The sequence below is a fragment of the Nilaparvata lugens genome, chromosome 12 (assembly GCF_014356525.2).
Source record: "Nilaparvata lugens isolate BPH chromosome 12, ASM1435652v1, whole genome shotgun sequence".
NCBI lineage: Eukaryota > Metazoa > Arthropoda > Insecta > Hemiptera > Delphacidae > Nilaparvata > Nilaparvata lugens.
In genome coordinates, this window is record NC_052515.1 from 34183618 (window position 1) to 34198913 (window position 15296).

General features: G+C 35.3%; 1 protein-coding gene across 1 annotated transcript in view; it reads left to right on the top strand.

Moving 5' to 3' along the window:
• The window catches only part of LOC120348903 (carbonic anhydrase-related protein 10-like), a 244794-nt gene that overhangs the window by 146302 nt on the left and 83196 nt on the right, over positions 1-15296 (top strand). The window lies entirely within an intron of this gene.

The following is a 15296-nucleotide window of genomic DNA, read 5'->3' on the forward strand; positions in this document are numbered from 1 at the left end:
TATCATAGAGGATTAAACAGTAGGCACTGGTTTTTTCTGAGAAATTATTTGTTGTTTCCAATGTCAACTTTATGTCTATTGCACCAGATTTCAATAGTTCATTTTGCTTACTACAATCTATAACAACCAATGGTGCATATTCATCAAATGTTTTATACTCAATTGATGTACTGCTGTTATAAGGATAGTATTCATTTTGGAATTCAGAGAACATGTGATACAATAAATGTTTATTACCAACAATATTTTCATAGGGGAATGATTGAGCATTTAAATAGAGATTAACATTGTTCAGATTACAGAAATCGAAATGTGACCTGTTAGCAGTTATAACATTTTTCCTATTCTTTTGAAATCCAAGAATAATGAATCTAGGTTTCAATATGTTTGAAGTTGTCTTAACTGTCCATTGAAGATTAGTAGTTTCAGGTAATTGTGGAAATTCATGCAATTCCCATGATCTGAATGGAATGGTAATTGGTATATCACTATGTGTTAAACTCAGCAGATCAAGACGAACAGTGTCAGAAGCATGTATATAGGGTACTTTCCATTGTAGTTTTGTAATATCAATTTTCACCGATTTTGCTGTCTCTGATTCAATACAATTTAAGTCTGATGATGATCTTAATAGAACAATTTCCTGACGAACATTTAATAGAACTTTTCTATAGTCTTCCATTACACCTAACCACATATCCAAAGGAATGCAGAAGCAGAATTTATCTAAACTTTTCCATCCAGTCAACTTCCATCCTGCATTCTCCATAATTTTTTCATTGAGTTTTGATTGACGTAGATAGTTTTTCATGGTTGTTGTCAATCCTACATTACGTGTGCGATCAACTTCAACCCCTCCCAATTCATATCTGATTTCATCAAATAGGTATGCAACTCCATTATTGATAAGTGAAAAGTCCTTGGTTTCAACATCATTCTTATCTTTCACTTTGATTTCGCCTTCAATTATGAGAAAACTTCTACTTGGAAGTGTATAAATATCTTCTTGTTTTAAACTAATTCGAATTTCATCATTGTAATTAAATGTCTGTTGAATATATGGTGTGTGAGTGATATACTCATATTTGGTAATACTCTCATCAAGATGTACACTCTGATCAACAAGTAATATATCTGACTTGACTTGTTTCTTATACATTTTTATTATATATATTTTTCCTTCTCAATACAACCTGAGGTGAGTTTTCAAGCTTAGCTGGTTAACGGCAGAGGGTCAAGCCCCCCAACCCCCCCCCCACTCTGTGGGGGGGGGGGGTTTAGTGCTGAGGTTTGCTTAAGAAAGGGTCTCAACATAAAAATGCTTGTTGCTCAGTTTCAGAGTTAGGATCCCTTGACAAATAATGGATTTACTGAAAAAAATTATTCTTAGTTATTCAAGAAATTGGATCTACTTTTTCTGTTCAATCTTGATAAATGAATTCGTTATTAGATTTACTGGAAAAAGTTACTCTTGTAGATTTTTTGTAAAATTAACGGTTTCTTAGTTATTCAAGAAATTGAAAAAAGCTGGATCTAGTTTTCCCATGAGATCCTTATTTTCTGTTCAATCTTGACAAATGGGGTGTCAATGGATTTGTTATTAGATTTACTGGAAAAAGTTACTCTTGTAGATTTTTTGTAAAATTAACGGTTTCTTAGTTATTCAAGAAATAAAAAAAAGCTGGATCTATGAGATCCTTATTTTTTGTTCAATCTTGACAAATGGGGTGTCAATGGATTCGTTATTAGATTTACTGGAAAAAGTTACTCTTGTAGATTTTTTGTAAAATTAACGGTTTCCTAGTTATTCAAGAAATAAAAAAAAAGCTGGATCTAGTTTTTTTTTCTCCAAAAAAAGTGGGAAATCTTCATTTGAGGTTTATTGTGAGATTAGGGGTATGGCTAGGTTAGGTTAGATCGGATTACATTGGATTGGGCAAGGTTAGAACCAAGAATCAGATTTGGAGCCAGGTTTGAGCCAGCTTTGAGACAGAACTCTCACTTTACCCCTACTCTTCTTCTTCTTCTTCTTCTTCTTCTTCTTCTTCTTCTCTTCTTCTTTTTCATCTTCCTCTCATTATCAAACCCTCCTTCCATTCGTTCTCTCTTTGTTTTCCTTGTATTTCCTTTCCACCATCATTCTCTCTCTCCTTATCCTACAATGACTTCTGATTCTCGTCCAGTGTTGCTGTCTCCATCAAAAATCCTCCTCTTTCCCTTGTTCTCCATAGCCTGTCTCTCTCCCCAACTCTATTCTACTGTACTTCAGAATACTTCTGAGCATTTTCTCCGCTTTTAATTTAGTAATTTATACACTCAACATGTGTTCTTTGTAGCTCTTTTTGCTGACTTTGTGAGAGCAGATGTTTCCAACAGTTTCTTGAAACTCTCTTGTCTTCCACTTGAAAAGCGCTGCTGAATAAATATTTCTGTTGGAGTGGACAATTTTAACAGGTGGCGAAAGAAGTTCTGTTTTGAAGATCTGGAGATTAAATTGACCTATTAAAGTACAAATTCATCTAAGAACAATCATCATAACAGTTTAAACTTCCCATAAATCGTGAAATTATCATCAGGAGTTCAAATCCTGTGATCTGATTCGATTCAACCAATAACCCACTGGTGTCGAGGTTGTCAATTTTGACAAATGTCGAAGTGTCAAGTATGCTCCATCAAATGGAGCGACATGTGTTACAAATTGACGACTGATTTGTCATCGAAAAGTGAATTTATCATATTTTTTAACTGTAGTCTAATGATTGCATACTGTATTTTTTGTAGTATCTCTCATCTCATCTTCACTTCAGGGATTAGGTTTATTAATGAACCTGTTCCGGTACCCATCTCTTTCTTGGTCTCCCTACATCTCTTTTTCCTGTAGGTCTATAGTTTTGAGCTACAACGGGAATTCTTCCAGGTGGCATTCTATCCAAATGACTGCACCAGTTGCGTCTATTTTGAATAATTCTTTCATGTAGAGGAGCAACCAATAAAACCTGTCTTATATCAGTATTTCTGATTCTATCAGACAAATACACTCCTTAGAAACCTCATTTCTGAAGCTTCAATTCGACTGTTCATTCTACGTGTGTGAATCCAATTCTCACTTCCATATAGGAGAGTCTGAACTGCAATGGTATTATAGAACTTTATTCTGGTTTCTTGTCTTGTTTTATTTTTGAGGTTTCTATGTATAGTGCCACATATTTTATGAAACTTTGAAATTTTATTGTATACATCAATATTTGTATCATATGTTACATCATTACCAAGATAGTTGAAATTTTTCACAAGATAGTTGAAATCTGTATCGCCATTCTCAGTATGAAATGAGTACCATACATTGTTGGTGTCATTTATTTTTTCATCTAAGACATCTATAATCGGTATTTTTAGAGAATTGTTCTTCACATTGTCATTGGGAAAATTGGTTAGAGAAAAATCCTCATCATTCTACAAACAACATAATATTCATCTTGGATATAATATATTGTTCACCAATACCATATCTGTTCTATGTCATACATAGTTTCATTCTCTCAGATATTGTCCTATTATCTTCCATTTCTGCTCTGGAGATATATATTGATGAGAAATCAAGTAATATTATTATCAAGAAATAATTATTACAAAAATCCAAATTAGATCTTACATCTGTAGAAACCAACTAGCTCACATTATGATACAAACTTCTGTCTGTAAGACATCTTTTGAACTAGTAGTTCTGTAAACTGTAGACCTCACGCAGTATACTCATCCACAAGTACCCGATTGAAACTATAGACCTTATGGGAATACAGCAATAGACTGGCTTCTCCACACATCTGTGTAATCACTTGTCAGCTGATTTATGATGAATAATTCTATAGTCTGATTTTCACTCTAATATTGGCGTATGAAGGAGGCTCCTTTTTCCTTTTATATTATCCTTGAAATGCGAAATTTACAAAAAACCTTGTATATACGTCGACGCGCAATTAAAAAGGAACATACCTGTCAAATTTCATGAAAATCTATTACCGCGTTTCGCCGTAAATGCGCAACATATAAACATTAAGAGAAATGCCAAACCATCGACTTGAATCATAGACCTCACTTCTCTCGGTCAATAAATTGAATCAATATTATCTTGTTCAATATTATCAACAATATCGAATGACTCCTTGACAAATATAATTAATTTATTTAATTATCATTTACAATCAACTTAAGGACAAAGAAACAGACTACAATCCAAACCTTCTTTTCATCCCAATTTCATAAAATAAATAGTCCAAATAAAGGTTATGTGCGTCTTATCAATTTTTCACTATTTTCCACATTGAAACCAAAAATGATAGTTATTGAAATCAATATTTTGAATAGAATAATCATGAAATTCATTGAATAAGAATGTAGACGATTATATTGGTATTCATTAACATAATTGAAAAATTTAAATATTAATTATTCATAGCCTACAAGTGAACTCATGTACTCGGAATGGACATAGTTTCAACTTGGTCTAGCCAAACTTGAGTTGGCCTGTTGGGTGCAATATCAACTTCATTGCTTCCCCCATCTCCCCACAAGTATAACAACTTTACTGTCTCCTCCTTCACCCCTGTATGACAGCCCCTCTTCTTCTCACCTTCTACCTTCAGACCCTCTCCATCCCTCCCAATAACAATGTGTCAAGCGGTGGTCAAAGTTGTTTCAAGGTCACCAAGGGAATAGGGGCTCCAAACTGGACAGAAACTTATAAATAGGCCATAATCGGCATGAACTTTCAGAATTATATAGATTTATAAGGCATATTTTGGGTATTGTGAGGTCCACGTTATAGTGTCACAATAGAAATAATGTTTGTTCATGAACTCTCCTCTGTCGAGTTCTAAATTGTTGGAAATATTGGTATAGATTGAGTAGATATTATCATAGAGAAACGATAGCATAAGTAGATATCCCATGGTATAGGGCGTTTATGTCGCAACTTCTACTGTTATCCCAAGCCGATAGTTTACGTGGTTCTCTCCCATGCAGCTGTGTGACGCTGGTAGTCTCTCAAATTGTGCCGTTCATACACTCTCACCCCAACAAAACAGTAAAAATTGACAATAATCGACAGTAATCGGCTTGAGATAACAGTAAAAGTTGCGACATAGATTCCCTATAGCATGGGATATCTATTTACGCTATTGTTTCTCTATGATATTATTCAATTGAATTAGTAAACATATTGTGAAGAAGTATAGTGGCATATTCTGCCACTTGGATATAATATGTACGTTTTTAGAGTTTTGCAGATGCTCTTTAATAGGAGTGGGAATGCTGGCGCAGTTGTGGATACTATTCGATCATCATCACGACATGGTAATAGAGCACAATCGCCAAGTCCAATATCCACCATGTTCCGAAAATCTTTCTTGTTTTTAGGTCCAAAATTCTTTAATAATTTGCCTGACAATGCTATATCTTGCCAATCGTACTCCTTGTACAGTAGATTGATCAGAGAGTGGCAATTCGGTCTTCTACCGGAGGCGGTCGAAGCTATGTTTTTTGTTGTTCAGTGAGAGATCACATTTCTCAAATCCTAAAAGTTATTTTACTTTCTATTTTTTCTGTTGAAAGCTTTCATCTTATTCTTTATTTGTAGTATGACTTTTATTGTTTGTTTCTCAAAGCCTTGTGATTCATTTCCTAGTTCCAATTACTGATACATTATGTAAGAAATTCCATAAATAAATTGATTTTCTTCAACTATAACAGAGTTTTTAGGTTCTGCAACAACTCCTCCAAGCGTACAGGGAAGTTTCCGTTGCATGAGAGTATTTATTGTCAAGAAAATTGAATGTATATAATATGCATAATAGTATCTTTTATTGACCGAGCGAAGTGAGGTCTAAGAGTCAAGTCAACGGTTTGGCATTTCTCTTAATGTTTGAATGTTTAAATGTTCAATTTTTTGAATTTTTATATGTTTATATGTTGCGCATTTACGACGAAGCGCGGTGATAGATTTTCATGAAATTTGACAGGTATGTTCCTTTTTAAATTGCGCGTCGACGTATATACAAGGTTTTTGGAAATTTTGCATTTCAAGGATAATATAAAAGGAAAAAGGAGCCTCCTTCATACGTCAATATTAGAGTGAAAATCAGACTATAGAATTATTCATCATAAATCAGCTGTCGAGTTGACTATAAATTGCATGCCATGACGCATGCAATTCAATATCTCAATCTAACTTGGTAAAAAATTAGCAGCTTTGTAGACTATAAATTGCATGCCTAATTGAATGCAATTTTTATGCACCATTAAATAGGATGCAAAGAACTTATAACAGCTCGTCTGGGCGCCTGGTTTTCTCGCGCTAAATTCCGGAAAGCGTTATATGATAATTATATCTTGTGTAAGCATGATCTGATCGAATAAATATAGTTAGTGTATCAGTGTGGATGTGCTTATGGTTTGGGACGTCGTTATAACTGCGCAAGGTCTACTGTTCACAGAACTACTAGTTATTATTAGTTTATGCTCTAGATGATTGAGTATTATTCTGTATGCATTGTTTCTGGCAATAAAGTTTATTATTATTATCAAGTACTTTACATTTCATGTGTAGGCCCTACCTGTTCTGTGAAGAAACTCCATGATCATATTAATATTTTATCAACACTCAATAATACCGTATAGTCAGTTTGTAAGATGCTGTCTATTACATACATTAACTATACAATGTTAGAAAATAGACTACATAGCCCACATAACTTGGCAAACAAATGTGATCTCTCCATTTGCACAATAATTAGGTTGTGAAGTAGAAAAAAAGCAAATAATGACAATCTGTATTAGTCCATCACTCTGTCACCATTCGCTTCCCCTGTCAACAAACCATCCACAAATCGCATGTCCTATTCACAAAACCAACAAACAACCTCCCGGCGGGGGAAAGTACACCCACAAAAAATTACCAGACAATAAAACTCGCGCCAGACAGAGCTGCACATAAAGCCGGTTATGATTTTATCAAGATTGTCGGCGAACAAATTTTTATGATGCACTGCAAAATTCCAAAAGCCGTATTTGAACAATGAGCGCGTTCTGGGAGCTATGCTGCTTGTTTTCACATCATTGTCCCTGACAACAGAAATGGGGCACGGTGGGTTTTGGTGTCAGAGGTGGGATATCTGGTGGGTTTTGGGATGAAGGGAGTCAGAAGTGGGTTTCAAGGGGGAGTTGGAAGGGGTGATTCAGGGGGGAGTCTAAAGGGGGATTCAGGAGGGGGAAGAGTGCCCTGAAGAGAAGAGACAAACTGAGAATGGAAAATTTGTTTGTCCAAAAGGTCTGCATTTTATTGACAGATCGTTTGTCTCCCTTTTGTTATTCCCATATGGGTTCACCTGTCAATGTGTTGGTTCAATTCATATAGGATGTCTGAGAGTCTTTAGTTGTGTGAGGTACTTTGTTTTTGGAAAATTGTGTGGATTTAATAGCTGGGTGACATAAGAGATGAAATTGAATGGGGTTAGATGGTTCTGAAGTGTCTGGTTTTGTATAATGGTGCAATTTGTTGAACTAAAGATTGCAAAGGTTGGGAATAAATTGCATAGACAATGTTAGTGTTGTCTTCATACACGTGGAAACGTTGTAACACACCTATCAAAATCATTGTCAGTCTGTTTCTCATTCATCCCCTTCAATTCGAACTGCTCTTTACTCTATCTTCTTACACCACCTCATTCTGCATTAAATAGGGAGACATCTGTATCATGCTTTCCCTCTAATTAATCCTCTCCTACATTTGAAAAATATGTTTTTACAATTTATTTGAATTTCATTCCAGTTTTTAAACAATCTTTTTGCATTTCCTTATCCTTGTAAAAACTTTCCTACTGTTTTTCTCTACTGATTCCTGTTTCTCTACAAATTCTTCTATCATAGTCTCATCTTATCTCTCTCATTTCCCTTCTCAATTTATTTTGCTCCCTTCTAATTCTGTGTTCTCTTCCTTGTATTTCTGTCTTTGTTTCCAATTTTTAATCTCCTTGTATTATATATCCCTCCTCACTCATCACAATTTTGTCTTCTTCTTTCGCGTCTCCAATTCTCAGTCTTATCCTCATTTCAAACTAGTCCTACTTATCTCATCTTTTCCCATTTTGTCAAACACATCTATCATAATACTACTACCTACTCAATTGAATTTTCATTCCTACTATTCAATTTCATAGTTTTGAAACATTTACTTACTTCATCAGCTCTCTTCATCATATTCCAATTCTCTCTGTCTATTCTTTTATCTCTTCTTCTCCACCCGAGCTACCTTCTTATCTTATTCTCATTTATTCCCTCGATGCTGTTCAACATCTCCTTCACTCCTCAAACCCTCTTCATCTCTTCTTACTTCAATCTCCTGTGTTCTCAGTTCTTCCATCTCTCCTCCACTTCTCAACTACCTCGGCTCCTTTTTTATTCTCTCATTCCTTTTTCTTGTTGCTCTCCTATTAGTTTCTCCTCAGGTTTCTTATCAACCTTCTCCACCTATTCTCCGTTATTATCTCGTCTCTTCTCCTCTCCCCCTCCTCTCATCATCACATTAGTTCCTTTTCTCTCTTCTCCAATTATCAAAACATATCACCCTTGCCTTCTCCGTCTTCCTCTGCCACTCATCTTCTTTGAATTGTACAAACAACAGATTTGCGCGCAAAATGTTTCAGCCAAGCTCACTCGATTCAACCCTATTGTCAGTTACTCAACCACTCCCCACAAACCCTAACTCACTCCCTTAAACCCCCCAATCATACTTCCTCAAACCAACCCCCCACCCCGTACACCTACCCTTCACAGCAGCTATCATCCCTAAGCAAATCTGAACTGACTGACAATCATTTTCACAAGTGGATGTGTCCAACCACTCACTGTCTGGTCAACTCTAACGAATAATAATTGTCTGTCTGTCTGTCTGTTCCTCTTCTCACACTCCTACTCTTTTTCTCCTTCTTCTTCTTCTTCTTTTCTCTTCTTCTTCTTCTTCTTTCTCTCCTTCTTGTTCATCTCTCTCTTCAGAAATCTCTCTTCATCTTCATCACTCTTCCTTCCTCGTTGTCTATCCTCTTCCTCTATCCACCTTCTTCTTCCTTCTCCTGCCCAATTTTCTTCTTCTTCTTCTTCTTCTTCCTCTTCTTCTTCTCCTTCTTCTTCTTCTTTCTCTCCTTCTTGTTCATCTCTCTCTTCAGAAATCTGTTTTCATCTTCATCACTCTTCCTTCCTCGTTGTCTATCCCCTTCCTCTGTCCACCTTCTTCTTCCTTCTCCTCCTCGTCTCCCATTCTCCTGCCCAACCTCTTTCTCTTCTTCTTCTTCTTCTTCATCTTCATTCTTCTCCCTCTTCTTCTTCTTCTTCTTCTCTTATTCTCCTTCCTCTTCTTATTGTTCATCTCCCTCTTCAGAAATCTCTTTTCATCTTCATCACTCTTCTTCCCTCCTCGACAATACGCTCAATCAAAATAACAAAATGACATAACCTAAATACAGAATTCAAACAATCATGTGGATGCACATCCTCCTGTACCCTTGTCACTGTCACATGTCCGATTTTGATTGGTCAATAATCGTTTTGATTGGAAGAAAGCGTTTATTCAATCGACTTTCATTCATGTGAAGTACTGTACTTATTCAGTTAAAAATTTACTGGATGATATAGAGATGTGTAGTTTAGTAGGTGCTTTCAAGAGTAATATATTTCCAATATACTATACGTGGATGTTTTAAATATATCTGGATTGCCTTCAGTTGAAGAATGTTTTAGTGTGTTGGGGTGTTATGAGCAAAAATCTGACAAACACGAGGCAGAGGTTCTGTAATGTTATTCAGTGTTGGTCTACCTAAACGTCTATGAAAGAATTAGAATAATCTGTATGGGTGATGACGTAGTCAAGATGGCAAGATAACGTATTATATTTGATACGTTGTCAAGTTAAGGGTTGCTTTACTCATATATATTATTTCATCCTCCAACATTATCCATGAGTACCTTGTCAACATTGTCCAACATGACATGAGTACCATGCATTCTATCATACTCCAGATTTGTTCATACAGATCAATTTGATAACAACGTTCTTCAGGATCGATTTCTCAACAATTGTAAATTGCAAGTACTTTTTACAAATCACTTATCAGCTCATTATGAAAATTATGCAGTGGAAACACATAACTGACTTCATACATAAACGAGACAAACTATTCAGATTAAATCAGATTTCGTCATTTAGATGATTGGAATATTTAATGAGTTTATCGAGTTCATTTAGTGACTTTTCTAGATGTTTTTCAGTGATTTTCCCCTGAGTTTATTGAGTGAGTTTTCTGAAGATTCAGTTAAAGGAGATAATTAGTACCTTAGCAATATTTTAATATTATTTCCCTGAATGTTATTGTGAAAATTTATTTTTCGCTTCATTGTGATCCCCACCATTTATCACTATCCAAATCTTTTCATCTTCTGGTTGTCAATCAAAATTTGACAATTTACTATTTTCTCATCAAATAATAACGTGGAAACACATTGTTGTGACTAGAGTCCAAGCCAAGCCAACATTTTCCTTTGAACAACAGTTTGGCATCTACAAGAAGATCTATTGGTCAGCTGTTGTTCTATCGAGGGTTAGGGGGAGAAGTGACCCCCCGAATGATGGATGAGAAACAGGGCAGTCGATTCGTCCCCTGGGAATTCCCTCTACCCTCGATCCAGGGTGGGGGAACAGGGGTCGAGACACCCCCAACAAGACATCTATCAATCTGTGCTTGGAAATGTGCCTCCCTTTCTTGAGGCCAGATTTGGACTGTTGCTAACCTCACTTCTCAGCTGCCAATTCATTACTAGTCTGAGGTCTGTCTGTGTGTTCTGCAAATATAACAAGAAATTTTGGGTGTGCTTTCGTTGTGATATTCAGTCTAGAATGCTTCTCCAGAGATTTAAGGCTGTGCAAAGGCTAAAAATAAACTTTCTACTAGTGTAAATATAAAGAAAATAAAAATCTCAGTACCTTTCCTTTGAAATATTTTATCACTACATGTTTCGGACATTTATGCCATTTTCAAGTGATATGAAGTCATTTTTTCTACTAGTGATATTTTTCAAAGTTTTTCGATTTGTATTATACTATCAAGCTATAAAAATGAAAAAGTTTTCTCAGGAAAAAAATTTTTTCCAATCATTAATTTTTGAGATATGAGCGCCTGAATTTCAAATTTTTGGTACAGAACATTTCAAGTTCTGTAAGAGATAAATCCATGAGATTTAAAGGATAGATTTTTCATGATATTGTTGATCTAATAGAACAAGAAGTTTCTGAAAATCTCTATTTTTTATAAAGTTATTCAATTCACTAGAAATGACCAAAAATAACTTTTAGTTGAGCTATTTTCGGTCATTTTTGTTAAATTGAATAACTTTCTCAAAAATTCATATTTTCCTCCACCTACTGTCTAAAGTACTTACTTTACTCCCTGAAACATAATACTGAAGTGTCACTTTTTCGCTCTCGGTAGTAAAAAACAGAAAAACTCCCTAGGGAGTAAAAGTATCTCCATTTAAATAACATGGGGAGCATCTCTATTTTGAAACTTAGATTGTAATAGGTTAGAAGGTCTAAGCTCAGATGAGAAAGCATAATAGATGTGTCTGTCATCGAGTCAACTGAATTCAATACCACAACCAGAAATTTGATCAACTCATGAAATATATGTTTGTATGATAATTATTATATTCTTAATATTAGAAGATGATAAGAATTTATACAATTTTTAAAATATTTTATTCTATTCAAAATACCAGCCAACAAATATTTTTGATCTGCAATTCAAATCTGAACCGCGTGATCTGGAGTCAGCCATTTTTGGTAGCTGCCCAGCTGATATAATTGTTACAACTTTTGCCGATAGATAGCGCAATCGGCGGTGCCAATCAGACGACCGGTTTCTAGGTTTTAGATTTAGGTTATGTTGTTAGGAATCATTGTCACCAATACGTAAGTTATTAGAATGATTTTATTGGCAGTTTCTATAAAAAAATGTAGATGGAGGAGAAATGTTGTGTACATCACGAGCGAAAAATACTTTTTCTTTCTCAGGAGAATTGCTGCCCTCGGCTTCGCCTCGGGATTCAAACTTTTTCCCACAGGGAGAAAAAGTCGTACTTTTCACTCTAGATATACAAATAACCATTTCAGGAAAGTTTTGTCTCACTAGATCAACAATACCATGAAGAATCTCTATCCTCTAAATCTCATTGATTTAACTCTTACCGAATTTGAAATGTTCTGTCCCAAAAATTTAAACTTAAGGCGCACATATCTCAGAAAGTAATGATCGGAGAAAAAATGTTTTCCTGAGAAAACTGTCTTATTTTGATAGCTTCATATTATACAGATTGAAAAACTTGAAAAAATATAACCAGTAGAAAGTTTATTTTTAGCCTTTGCACAGCCTTGTGTTATAGTTCAGTGGTTTTTATGCTATTTCATGCAGAATAGGTGAGTTGTAGTAGAGCTATAGTGAAGTCCACGTTAAAATGGCAGTGTTTGATTAGCAATGGTGTTACTATCTTTGTCTATCATTCAACAAAGCGGATAGCGCTATATCTCTCTCGCTCTGCTCTGTTGCCAGATCGTCTTTCAACAATGTATAATTAATTAACAAAATACTCCATCTTAATCACGGAAATTCATTATTAAATTGTTGAAAAATATAATTTCCTGCTTAATAGAATATAATTGACTATTTTCAACAAGAATAAACAGTTAATATGACATCAATAAACCTGTATCGGCTACCGTCTATACTAGAAGGCATTGACAAGACAGAGGATCGGCAACGTTTTTCTCCCATTTTTCTTCACTGTCATTATAACGTGGACCTTACTATAGTCACATAGTCCTTATAGTGTAGTACTCTGACAGCTTTGGGGACCGTTACAACCCCATGTCTATGATTTAAGTAATATTTGAATAAATCGATAAATCGAAGTTATAATAATATTTATTGTCAATATGATTATATCTTCGGTAGCAGAATATCAGAATAATATCCTCATTAATTCCTAAAAATGTCGAAGATTGTGATATATATTGTCACGGCATATTTTCCAATAAAAATAGAAACAGCCTAAATAAAAAGAATTTTGAAAGTAGGCGCCAATCTCTGAGTTCATTATCTCCTATTTCCGATAACAGAGAGCGCTCCTTTCATACAGCTGATAGATTGATCGGCCAAAACCAAAATATCCTACAGATGATAATATTTTCCAAATTATTAAAAAAATAAAGTAATTCGAAATAAAATAAAATATCAAATTCCATTCACCACCTATCCTATGTCCTTACTTAATTTGGCAATTGAGGGTGACGTCACATCTCAGAAGTGCGGTGAAGAAAAAATCTTATCGTTTGTCGGGTGTGTGTCGGATCGTGCCGTATGATGATCTGCTGAGAACTGAACGTGCTTCATATGTGAAGGAGAGATAACACATATATGTCGCTGTCGTATCGTGTCGACCGGTTTTATGAGGACTATATATATCGGTGAGTTGATCAATAATATATATATATTGCCAAATTTTCCTGCATATTCCATCACCACCACATGTGTAACGTAGGCCTATTAATTGATTGAGTTATTCGGAGCAATTACGAAATACAATGAACCTTTTAAAATATAAAAATATGAAACTAATTTAGATTTATTCTATAAAAATAGGCCAAAGTAGTAGTGAATATTTCTAATTTGGGATTTCAAGATTATAAACCCCAACAATATTTATACTGCAAAAACTTGAAGGACTATCAAACCTTTCCCTTAGTAAACCAGAATGATATCCCATCGATATGGCCCTGTTATAAACAGACTTGTAACTTATGTGCTGTAGCTGCCGGCTGCCGGACACTGGTTTGCCATCCCAAGAGGCACATTTCACATGTGACAAATGATGGCTCTTTTCCTAGCAGTATATCAGCAACTCGAGTGCAGGGAAGAAGTGGGCTCATTTCTTATCATTTTGCTGACCAAGCTGAATGTCTTCTTGTTCTTGAAGACCGCTATTAATATATGTGGCCGGCGGGAAGATTGTCGTTGTCTCTGAGAGGGTTTTTGTTGTCCACATGATGTATTCCTGGTCGCAAACGGAATGATGACGTCACTTGGATGCTGATGTTTTCTTTGGAACTACTCTCCCAAGACATTGGGTACGAAAAAAGTTAGTTCTGAGTCTATGGATGGAAATAAATTGGATTGATGGAAATAAATTGAAGTTGCATTTGTTTAGATGTTAATTAATGAATAATTATTATTAAACGAAAATTCAAATATTTGCAGAAGCAAAAGTCTTCGAGGTGATTTACAGCATTTAATTGGGATTCTCATTTAAAATTAATTAGTTCTGATTCATTTGAGATTAATTTTTTACTTTCCTTGTCCTATTACCATAGATAGGTAAGGATAGTATTGCTTTCCGAAAAAAATTGAGGTACCCCAATTTCTAAATTACTTTACGTTTCAAGGTCCCCGAGTCCAAACAAGTGGTTTTTGGGTATTGGTCTGTATGTGTGTGTGTGTGTGTGTGTGTGTGTGTGTGTGTGTGTGTGTGTGTGTGTGTGTGTGTGTGTGTGTGTGTGTGTGTGTGTGTGTGTGTGTGTGTGTGTGTGTGTGTGTGTGTGTGTGTGTGTGTGTGTGTGTGTGTGTGTGTGTGTGTGTGTGTGTGTGTGTGTGTGTGTGTGTATGTGTCTGTGTGTGTGTGAGTGTATGTGCGTCTGTGTACACGATATCTCATCTCCCAATTAACGGAATTTCTTGAAATTTGGAATGTGAGGTCCTTACAATATAAGGATCCGACACGAACAATTTCGATCAAATGCGATTCAAGATGGCCGCTAAAATGGCGAAAATGTTGTCAAAAACAGGGTTTTTCGCGATTTTCTCGAAAACGGTTCCAACGATTTTGATCAAAGTTATACCTGAAATGGTCATCGATAAGCTCTATCAACTGCCACAAATCCCATATATGTGAAAATTTCAGGAGCTCCGCCCCGTCTATGCAAAGTTTGATAGTAGATTCTCAATTATCGGGCTTCAGATACAATTTAAACAAAAAATTTCGAGTGGAATAGATTGAGCATGAGAATTTCTACAATTAATGTTCAGTAACATTTTCATCTAGAATTAAAAATAAGTTCGAAATTCGAGAGAATGTGATTATCCAATTGCAAACTGTTGGCAACTGTTGATTCTATTAAATGATTCACTATGAAGAGATAGCAG